This window comes from Cnephaeus nilssonii (assembly GCF_951640355.1).
Source record: "Cnephaeus nilssonii genome assembly, chromosome: 8".
NCBI lineage: Eukaryota > Metazoa > Chordata > Mammalia > Chiroptera > Vespertilionidae > Cnephaeus > Cnephaeus nilssonii.
The window spans coordinates 98,979,092-98,991,465 of NC_137079.1; positions in this window are offsets into that span (position 1 = coordinate 98,979,092).

The following is a 12,374-nucleotide window of genomic DNA, read 5'->3' on the forward strand; positions in this document are numbered from 1 at the left end:
TTTTGCTTCCTTCAAGGTCTCTTCTGCCAGAGGCTCCCAGGGTTCCTTCCTCAGCCCTCATCCTGCTGATATTCATAATTCTACGTGGGTGATGGCATCCGCTCTTTAAGGTTTTAGCTGTCACTATTATGTTCCATTTCCAAATCACTGTGTTCAGCACAGACTTGTTCCTGCTGGTTGTCTCCTCACAAATGCTCCATAAATACATAAACTCAACATATCCAAAACTGAACTCACCCCCCTTCCCCTACTCCCTAGCTCCCACTGAGAGTGCGCCCCCACTCTTCTCTTCTGTTAGCCACATCATACTCCCAAATCACCCAAGTGAAATAAATGGTTCTGCTGATTTATTTGGCTTTCTAAATATTTCCTTAGTGCATTTCTTCCTCTCCATTTCTATTGTCAGAGCCCACTTTAGGATTTCACTATGTCTTCCTAAAATAGTACATGAGTCCCCTGACTGGTTTTCCACTTGCCGGTTGTGTTCCCTTTCAAACAATGCTCCACTCTGCTGGCAGAGTCACCTTTTAAAGCACAAAATCTCAACATGCTGAGCCCTACCTAAAACCTCTTAGTATTTATTGTTTAATATGGCAAGGGAGACCCCCATGATGTTTTCAACAGCTACATTTCTTGCCATGTGGACTTTGAACTTGATGATCTAAGCAGACACATCCCACCGTTTAGACCCTTGAGCCTGCACAAAGGTGTGAGTATATTCCCATGTAGTGTCAGAGCTCCAATAATACTCTAACTTGTTGGTGCTCTCTGGTCTTATCTTAGAGTCCTGGGAGAACCTTTATGGCAAGCTGGTTGATGCCTGTGAAGAGATCTCTGTTCAAGTAGCCAGCTGGCAGGAGGACCATGTTGAACTGAAGTAGCTGTGTGAATTGCGGTCTTCAGAATTCTTCCCTTAAAAACCAAGTTTGTACTTGGCTTTGAGGTGTGGCTGCAGCAAAACAGAAGGAAATACATGTTTTCTTAGGGGAAGGGGGATTCAAACTATCACCCTCAGACGTTTTCATCTGCTGCACAAAGCAAGTCCCTGCTAGTACTCACAAACATGGTCATTTCCCTCCTGTGAGCCCATCACGAGGTGAGGGCACAGCAGGCGCCGCTCTCTGGAGATGTGGTGAGCATCCCCAGCAGCACTTTACTGTCAGCCAAACCAAAAGGAAGAAAGAAAATAACATCGAGGGCTACAGGCTGATTCTTAAAGCTGAGCCCAGTGTGGAATAAAAATAATGGTCTGGTGATTTCAATGTAAACATTTTTAAGATACCAATAGCCAGCAGGCAGCCTTTCACCTTAGATTTCTGTGAAGAGCATCAGCATTTGGGAGAAGGCAGGGAGACAAGAAACTCCTGCCCGTAACTGAAAACATAGTAACTGGTACTGAAGAAGGGAGCAACTCATTTTCCTGGTGCCAGATTGTGCCCCCCTGATTTACAGGAGGACTTTTGAGGCTGACTTCTCAAATCTAAAGTCACTGTAGCTGCCCCCCTGCTTGTGGCAAGTGATGACGTGGAAGACAGTGCAGGAGAGTCAGAGAGCTCCAGAGGCTGGCTCTGGCCGGGAGCCAGGTTCCGCTATCGAGACTGACACTGTGGGGGCGGGAGGATAAGAAGGCAAACACTTAGAAACAGTTAAGCTGTCCACAGCAGGAAGCTTGTTGCACTGTACGATGCAGGCTCCCATTTTATCACCATGCCCCTGTACACACACATCACAAATAAACATATACAACCATACATACATGCACATATACAGCACACACCTAAAAACACCACACATAAACACCTACACACATACATATACACACCCATATTCACAGCACACATAAACACCTACACACATACATACATATACCATACATATAGCACAGGCACACACTGTACACATACACACACAAACACATACATGCATAGGCACAGCACTAATACATGCCCACACACACACACATACACACAGCACGTGCACATACACGCACACACCACATACACATATACACCACATACACATATATGGGCATACACATAGCACAGGTACACACTCTATAGGCATACACACATATAAACACATGTATACACATAGCACATGTATGTGCGCACACACACACTTATAACTAGATAATAATTCCACAGGTAACCCAGTCATGGCAACCAGGCCCCTTATGCCATGGGGTCAGGAACCAGCATGCGAACTCCTAGCAGTGCACAGGCAGCCAGGTCTGAACTATTAAAGCTAAATATTGCTACAATGGATTTTAGAATAAAAGAGCCCCCTCTCTACAGCAGAGGTCCCTTGCCTCAAGTGGGTTTGTAGTGAGTTACTGTATTCAAAACACTTCTTAGGTTGGAGTCATGAGCCACAGACCAGGAAAGAACAAACAGCCTCCCCATCTACTGTGCTTTCACTTCTTCGAAATGGTCTCTGGTCCTCCAAAGGGGCACATGGCCTCTCTTATAAAAGCTAACCTTCCTGCAAATGACTCCCAAACATTCAGACTTTAAGAGGTGTGGTGGGGGCCAAGGCCAGCGTTTGCCCAGAGGCTGGTCTGGATTTAGGACCACATTAAGGAGAAGTGAAACCCTGGACTTTTATGGTGGAGAGGCCACATGGTGTTCAGGCAGTGGATGTGCCTCTGGGAGGAAAGCAGGTTAAAGCCTTAATATCACCATGTCTGGGTTTATATGGCTGTTTTTGCTCAAATAGAGTAATGGAGGTAGGCACTGGGAGGAGGCAGGAGCCTGACTTGGTTCCTTGAGACCTTCATCTCTCTCTCACCTAGACATTTCCTATCCATGACAGTGAGCCCTGCTGCCAGGCTGGGGCAGAGCTGAGTTGGATTATCTTGAATGTGACTAATAGGAATGATCACTTAGGTCCAGGGCTTCCCCTGCTCCTGTGGGCACTGGTGGCCATCTATTGGGCTCTGGTTAAGAGGGGCTCACAGAGGCTCTGGTCAGCTGACACTTGAGAACCTGAGGCTCTGCAGTGAATAGATGCCCTCCAGTTGCTTGGTCACCCAGGCTGGTGGTTCCTCACTCTCCTTTATAAATGTACCCCTGGGCATCATGGAGACTCAGTTACTGAGGTGACATTGCTTTCTCCTTCTCCACCATGGCTGCTCTCAGGGATTTTCAGCAGACATTTTCAGAGCAAACATGTTGAGAGGTAGAAGGATTAAGGTGCACATTTGTGCCAACAACACTTTTGCAGAAAAGCATACCAAGGTATAGGAAATTCTGGAGAACCCACCAAAGTACCAGGCAGGAAGTACCTGGGATAAATCAGTGGATGCAAGTTTTGGAATGAGGCCTCCCTTCCATCTTGAGCAGGAAGTTTTCAGTTTTCCAATTTCAGAAACCAATGAGTAAGTAACTATAGAGTAAGTAGAAACAATAGAAGATATTGATGAATCAAAAATGATTTACTGAACAGGCGAGAGAAGACTTAGAAAATGTTGTTAAAGAATGGAATGTCCACAATGGTGAGACAGAGGGGACCACGTTGAGAGGGGAAATTGAAAAGGTCTGGGTTGCCCAGTCAGTGTAGTTCAGTGGTTGAGTATTGACCTATGAACCAGTTCTATTCCAGGTCCGGCACATGCCTGGGTTTGAGGCTGGATCCCCAGTAGGGGGAGTGGGGGAGGCAGCCAATCTAAATTTCTATCTCTCTACCCCCTCTCCCTTCCTCTCTCTCTAAAAAAAATCAATAAACACACACACACACACACACACACACACACACACACACACACACACACACACATATATATATATATATATATATATATATATATATATATATATACATATATTTGTTTGTTTTTAATAGGTCTGGGTTGGTTTGGGCCTTGATTTACCTGTTGAAAACAAAAGGCTATTTCACATTCTGAACAACAAACCAGCAATGACAAGTTCACTCCTTAACCAGAAGAATCCAATGAATTGATAGGTAATTCTGATGGAATAACGAAGCCTCTCTCATGTGGAACATTAATTATCACCCTGTGGCAGGAAAGATGATAAGTAGATTTGTCCAGGAAGAAGGAGTCAGAGATATTTTTCAGAGTCAGTGGATCTCTCTCTCTCTCCTTTCTCAAGTTAAACAACACAGGAGAGAAGAATGTGATTTTTCCCCGTGAGTGGTAAACTGTGTGAGTTGAGGATTCTATTCCTTTCAGGAAAGGGTTAATATATGGCTTGTTTTGTTTGCACAGGGAAGCTGCCCTCTGCTATTGCTATGAGGGACTGATAGGATCCATGTTATTTTAGGAAGTGCTTTAATGCCCCCTCAAGAGCCATCCACCCTGCTCCACTTCCTCCTTAGCCAGCCCCGGGAATAAGCATCTGGTGCTGTTTTATTTTTAAGTTTACTCACCACGTTCTGAGCACACACAGTGGCCTGTTTTCTGGTGTTACAGCCAAGGGTCTGTGTGGCCCTGCTCCCTGGACTGTATCCTGGCCTCATGGGAGCTGACTTTAAGCTTCCATCTGACCACTTATGAGTTTCTCCATGTTCTCCAAATGTTACCATGTCTTGGAATACCTGCTCCTTCTTGTCGTAGTCCATTCTTATCCTTCTGGAGCACTTTTTGGAGGAAGTCTTCACTGAAAACCCCCTCCCCTCACTGCCGTTAGATGAGCTTCCAACATGCTCCCAAAGTGTCCCGTGCTTTCTCTGTCACAGCCATAACCATGCTCGATTATCCCTCTCTATTCATTTGTTTCCCACACAAGACCTTGAACATGGGGAAGGCAGTGCTTAGGTCTTTTATCTTGTGACCCAGGATCCAGCAGAGGGACTGGCACCTGATAGGAACTTGCTGGAAATGGAAGTAGATAACTTGCCTTAGATGGCAGATGGGAAGGGCATCCCAGGCTGAAATTTCCATTAGTGCAGGTTCAGGGTATGTCCTTCCAAGTGGTGGGGAATGAGTTCTCTGAGGGGATCTTGAAAGTCAAGGAAAGACTGCATAGTGAAGTATGGGCATTGGAACATTCTTGTAAAATGTTCCACCTCCTGCTTAGAGAAATGCACTGATGGTGCTATTGATGGGATCTTATAATTCAGCCTATCACCAGGAAACTGCTCAGTTGCATGAAGGGACAAAAAGTCATGTTAAATCCACACTAACTCATGTTTTATGATTCCCACAGAACATCTCCTGGGACTAGTTTTGAGGGACACACTGTCAGACAGTAGTGTTTTTCCTTCCTTTTAAACTCTCCCAATGATACACCAGGTCTTCAGACCATGGCAACTTTGGTCTAAGGCAACTTTTATGTCCTTCTTCCTTCCCTCTCTTTCTCTCTCTTTCCTCTTTTCTTCCCTTTCCTTTCCTCCTTCCAGGGTTTTTCTATGGTTGACATATGAATTGTTGTGACAAAAATGGCCACAAATGTGTGTGCATGCGACTTGTGGACAACCCCCATGGTCTATACGTGCTGAGAGGGGCAGTGTTGGGCTGGTAGGAAGGCCATACCCTGGACAAACTCCGTGAGTGGTAAATCAGGCACCCAACCCATGACCATCCAGAGTGGAAGATTTCTCACTGAATCTGAGATTCTTAAGAATAGGAATTGAGTCTTGTTCATCTTAGCCTCCACTGCACATAACTCACAGGAGGTACTTGATAATGCTTGTTGAATAAATGGATATAGTTCAGTATCCATCTATAACAGAGTTTAAAACTGTGTGCTAATTATAGATGGCGGAGCGGACTCTGGGGTGCCTCCCCGTCAGAGGCCAGGAGAAAAGCCAACAGTACCCTGGGTGTGTGCACCATTGATCAAGCAGATGGTAGCCGCACATCCTCAAGTGAGAGAGTCCATGTTACCGTCAACACCTTCTCCCTGGAGGTGGGCGTCTATGTATCTGAACTCTAAACCAGGAGTCTCAGAATAAATGCAGACCTCCCAGCTGGAGATCTATTCTCTTGTCTTTAAAGTCTTCTGATCCACAATAAAAACAAAAATGGACAATTGAATTCTCCTTTCTTTTCTAAGCCAAAATGAAGTGCCTTGTGTGGCATTGGCACTTACTCAAGAAATGTTTGAATGACTGATTTGAATGTGCAGGAAAGCTGGCAGGGACATCTGTCACAGTGCTGATGGCCAGCATGGATTTGGCTGGTCCAGCTGGCTGGGCGGGATTCCTCATCTTCACTTGGTGCTCCTCCCAGAACTCAGGGAAACAGGCTGCCTTGTAAGATTGGAAAAAGCTTATTTTCTTCTGTTTAAGGAGATATATGACATTTCCCAGGATGTTTCTTTACCTATTCCTTGTTACCTATTCACCTCTATTTGCATAGCTTCCTTATTTGTTCATAACAAATCCCACCATTCTAACTACCACAGCCATCTGGAGTTGTGGAACACCTTCCTTTCCCAATTTCCTCGCGTGGCAGGAATTTCCCAATTTTCTTATCATCTTCAATCCTAGGGTTGGTTTCTGCATCAGGGCCCACTTTTCTGATGGCAGGTTTTTGGCGGAGCTGCCAGACTCATAAAACAAGGTAATGGCCTTTAGGAAGTAGTCACATTAGCTATTGTTTCACAGCAGTTGCCCTAAGAGCCTGGATTTCACCTCAGAGGAACAAAAGAAAAAACAGTCACTGTGGCCGAAGCATGTAGATGGTAGGGAAGGTGACTGCTAATTTTACAAGCTCCTGGAGACATTCTGACACCTTCATAGGACACCAGGAGACAGGCAGTCGCTTTTGCTGGCCAACTTTTCAATCTCCTAGCATTGAAAAACTCACAGAAAAAGAACTTTATTCCATTGTGCCATTTCGCAATTTTCTTTAAGATCAATATTACATGTGGAATGCCTGATGGGAAATTGTTATAAAAATGGTAGCTTATTGTATGTTAGTAGATATAACAACCCTCTTCTCTGGAGAGCTTATACATATAGGTTGAAGGATAAAGTAGGGATGAATTGTATTTATTTCTTTGTGTTTATCCAAGTCACTGGCCCAGGCAGGAAGGTAATATATGAAAAGGGACATTTTTGGAATAACTGTTTTTGAATTATACTTATGAAATATATACTCTGCTATGGAGGACATGTGGGAAAACTACATTCTGACCGCATGACTAATTTTTTAAAGCCTTGCATAGAGAGAATTCTCCCCAAGAACACAGCTGGATTATTCCTTTGTGGACTGAATGTGTCAGTTATGAAGTGAACTAAAGTGAAATTTTATTCCATCATGGCAAAGTGAACTGAGCAGCGGACACTGCAGCTAAGGTATTACGTAGTAGTTCATACACCAAGTACTATTATTTTATTAACTTTAAGAACATGTTTTACATAAAAACAAGCAACATCAAAGAAAGCTCAGTTGATAAATGAAGATAATATATCACAGATGACTTCATTCCACATTAACCTACATTTATTAGCTTAAACTGAGAGATTAGATAAAAATTAGATCTCATTCCAGCTTTAATCATGTATACAAATCATTTGAGTTATTTCATTAAGATTCTCAGAATAAAAAATTAACCTATGCCATCTGATCCATGCAGCAATTGATAAATTCAATATTTTCAAAGGAAACATTGAACTTTTTTTCTTGCACCAAATTGAAACCTTTCTGAAACTTGCATAAATTTATCAAGTTCCTAACCCACCTTTGTAGTGAGCGAAATACTATTTAATTTCACACTCAGCTAATTCTTTAATCATTTTCTTTCGACCAGAATGAAAAGTGCTATTATTAATTTCCTAATAAAATATTTTAAAAAGTTATAGAAGCTATGACTCTAACCTTGGACTGGTTTCAATTTCTTCTCATTTTTTTTTCTGAGAATACATCAAAGATTAATGTCAATGGCAAGTGAAAAATTGTCCCTAGAGAACTTCAGGGTCTTTTTCTTACCACATTGAATTGGACTGGAATGTATTGACATTATAGCATCTTTATCATCACTTTTAAAGTCCTACTTTCTCTTGATACCAAATGTGAAAACTTGTAGAACTATTACTTACTTTAAATTAATAAAGTGTATCACAGATAAAAATATACAATTTTACATTGAAGCAACATTAAGAATATTGCTTCAGTTGACCAAAAAAGAATGTTGAGGAAATTTGCAGGTTGTTTTAATGGTAAAGATTGGTTTTCCTTTAGGGAAAAAGAAATAAACGAGATCTCTCACTTGTCTCCAAGGACAAGATATCATAAACCTCATGATCAAAATGCTGCCAACTAGAAACTCCCTCACTGAGAAATGATCACTACAACTTCAGTGTGAAACCCAACAACAGAAGCAGCAGCGGAAGCAATAGGGGTGGGGTTCGGGGGACAAAACCAAGGGGAAGAAAAGCCCACCCCAACCAGGAGCATTCTAAGCCTCTACAGTGACTTTCCTGTTCCTCACCAGTTTAAGACCTTTAACGTTACTCAATGTATGGTTGCATATTTGAGATATTAAAAAGCAAAAGACTGGCTTAAAAGCACCTCCACCTCAAGAACATAATTACATAAAAATTAAAGAATCTCTTGACAGTCCTTGGGACCCCATTTGTTATTGTTTCATATATAAGCACCGTTGAGCCATTTTAAAAGCACATTTGCAAGGGTCAAGTGTTTAGTGTGTCCTCAAGTGGTGTTGATTTATTTGGTTTTAAACAACAAAAGTTTAAAGTGTGCTAATTGACACTCTTCTGATCATATCTGAATCAACAAAAGTGTTATTTTTAGAAGTGTTTTGAATCACTATTTTCTCCAACAGACTAGAATGGCTTCCTGAAACTTGATGATTAAGTAAAGATATCCCTATTTCCCAAAGAAGCATATATCTAACCCTCTATCACCGCATGCAAAGTAAGGGTTCATCTGAGAGTTTTTTTCCCAACTCCTAATGCAAGTGGCAGACAACACAAAGGAAAAGCTAATCTTTGAACTGACCAACTTCAAGTTTTTAAAATTTTTTGATTGAGAAAAAAAATCATGTAAGACTTAAAAATTTAGTGATTTGCAAATTATAGAAAAGATATGTTATCTACAATATATGCCAGGTGCATCATTATTTTTTTTGAAACCTACATCTAAATGAATGCATTAAAACCACCATCTTGGATCTTGGTACTTTCCAGACTTCTGAAATCTCAGTGCAGGAGCAGACATACCAGGTTTTGTTGTGATTTTCTCAGGAGAATTGGGCAGAGATGAGAAGGAAGTGAGCCTTCACTCTGACACAGGCCCTCTAGAGCAAACCAGCTTGGGGCACCTTTTTATGGTTCAATTAAAAACCTTTGAAATCATAGAAATTCAAGAGATTTTTACCCTGAGAAGGGCTAGCAGGCAGCACAATGATATTAACAAAGTTTTCCCTCAAGACCATTTGCACTACCACAGGGGGATAGAGTTGCTGAATGGGTGCCCTGGGCCAACAAACCACTGTGGTTTAATGGTATGAGCCTTGTGACTTGGTAGCTCTGTGACCTTCTAAGCTAAGCCAGTTTTTCTTTCTTCTTTTTTTCCAACTGCAATATGCTTCAAAGGGTAAAGGATTGCCATTCTTTGTGGATATATTGCTTTCTTCCAACAATATCTGATGGGGCTGTTAGCCACAATCCAGGGGGGTACTGAACAGTTGCATGAGGTCTCATGGAATACAAAACACCAAGCATTTTCAGTAGTTTATTTGCATTTTTTCTCTGCTTATTTTAATATGCACCATGTGTAAGTTAGATGAGGGCTACTGTAAAAACATTTTCAATGACTGAAATCTTACTTTTCCTTCTAATGATTTGGAGAAAGCCACATATTCATTGATTGTGATGAATAAAATGATTTCTGCTACAATGTTGCAAAAAATTGTTCATCAATACGAACAGTTCTCATCTACAGAGATGATTTACACAATGCAAGTAATGAAAGTGTTCTTTCTTAACTAGTCTACTACTGAACTGAAAAGTTGAATCTTAAAATTTCCTTGAAAATCCATATGGTTGATTATGTATTAATAAAGGAAAGACAATCCCCATCACCATACTAACACCATAAGAGCTATATTAAATACTTAGAAAAAAATATGGAAACACTTATGGCAATGATTAAAATTATAATTACAGAAGTACATTCCCATAATGGTACATATTTATTCGATGATGAAGTGAAAAAAAAGATCAATTTGGTTATAGAAATTCCTTAAAGAACACCATCACTTAATGATTTCAAACTTGAACTATCTCAAGAATGTCATGAAAAAAAATTAGAAAGCATTGGCTAAAAGCAAAGCAGTCTGAATATACCAATGTCATCAGCATGCCTTGTGCTTGTCTGTTAACCCTTTGAGTACGTTTCTGATATTCAGGATCTTGACAGCTTGATGCTGAAAAGATTGCATTCCATCTGATTACTCAACATTTCTACTTGACAGATCACATACACTGTTTATTCGGCATAGATCACAAATTCTACAGCAATGCATTGGGCTCTCCATGCTGAATGGGCCATATATTCTTCTGAGCTGCTCTCTGCAGTGTGCTGGGAAACACTCCCCAGCTTCACATGGTCCACAGTCTCCCAAGACTTGGACGGAAAAAGGCTGAGCCATGCACTGTAAGTTCTGTACACTAAATGTTATACCAACACATGGAATGTCCACCGGGAAAGCAGTGATTCAGAGAACGAAAGGGAAGTGACAATCTACTGTAGGAAGGTCTCTGCTCATAAGATTCTTCATAGTCACACAGTTAGAGTTGAGGCCCAGTTATACGGCTACTACAGTGTTACTTAGAATAGTGCTTTGCTTTATAATTCTAGACAAAGCGGTATTTCTGAACAGTTGGAATCTTTCTACACACCAACACCTTTCCTGGTATTCTGACCTCACCCCAACCCCAAAATCTGACTGAGTTGTGCTACTTTGTGATATCGTATGCTATCATTTCAGGACTCTCTAAAAGGGGGACAACTTTTAATAAATAATCTACTGCTTACATGTCAGGACAACACAGACTAAAGAAATAAACCTAAATGTTGAAGAGCAAAAACACTGAGGGAACTATGTTGTAAAAATCATGGCCTGGTAGGACCTTAAAATCTATATTAACATAGGCCACAGTTTATGAGTTAAAGAGTAAAATGCAGCAATTGAAGACAAACGTGTATTTGAAAATAAAGAAATGTCGAAGACCTTCTGATATTGAAATATATTCGAAACAGAGGCAGTAAGTGTTGTTCAGCTCTACATATGCAAATTTTATGAGACCTCACTCTTTGGTTGTCTCTTGGATCACAAAGCTGAGCAAACCTTAGGAGGACATTTGAGTTGGGTCCTTGCCTCCAAGACACCATGGCTAGCCTTTTCTCTAAGCATCGCAGTACTAGCAAAGCACAGGAGGCCCCCACTGAAATGTGACACATGCCAGACGAAACTCAATGGAGACACAGGGCTCGGGACCAAGGTTTTGTCACAGGAGTGACAATTCAGGTGTCAGACAGGACTTGGCCCATAGAGAGAAAAAATAACATGTCCCTCTAGATAGCTAAAGACAGCGGTGTATAAAAAGGGCACCTTAGGGAATGGAAGTTTTATCCTCAGTGGGATCTTCCAGTTCTCCTAACCTGTTCTTCCTGGGAGAACATCTGTAGGAAACCTAAGGATACACAGGAAATGATCTTATCAGTGTTTTATTTCCTTAAAACCCATTTTAAAAAGATTCTAGATTGTTTTCTGACTGTGCTTTCTCCTTGGCCACCTTGCAAAAACACTTTGCCTCTGGTCCCCTGTGCCTCCGCACTCCTGTGCATGGATTTGATATTCTGTGGATTTCACACCGAAGGCAGCAGTGCATGGGAAAGCAGGTGAGGAAAAGACCAGGATCTTGTTTCCTCTTTCTGTTTGAAATCCCAGCCCTATAGAGCACCTGGCAATTTATTGCTCTTTTCTACCAGTTGTTTTTTTTTTTTTTTTTTCCCTGTAGATGGCTCACGGGGAGCAGGCAGACCCCCCTCACCAAGCACAGGAAAAGGCCTGTGTGTGCCTTCCCGAGGGTCTGCGCCTGCACTCGCAGCAGCTGATGTGGAAGCGGCATTTCTGAGCGATATCAACACATCTTCACATGGAGCCAGTTTGGGGGAGGGGCACCATCTCTTTTGTGGGCCAGGCTGTTTGCCACAGACCCGATTTCCTCCACTTGGGATGCAGAGCTCATGGCAGCTGAAAGTCATACCTCTAATGAGAAAAGTCTCTTTCTTAACAGGACTGTGAAGAAGAAAGAGGGGTGTTTATGCCTAAGTTATAAAACGGCTATGATCTAAACCTACAGAAAAGGACAAGCAAGATATCATTCTAGGTGCCTTTCTTTTCTGGATATTGTGGCATCTAAAAACACCCCTCGATCTG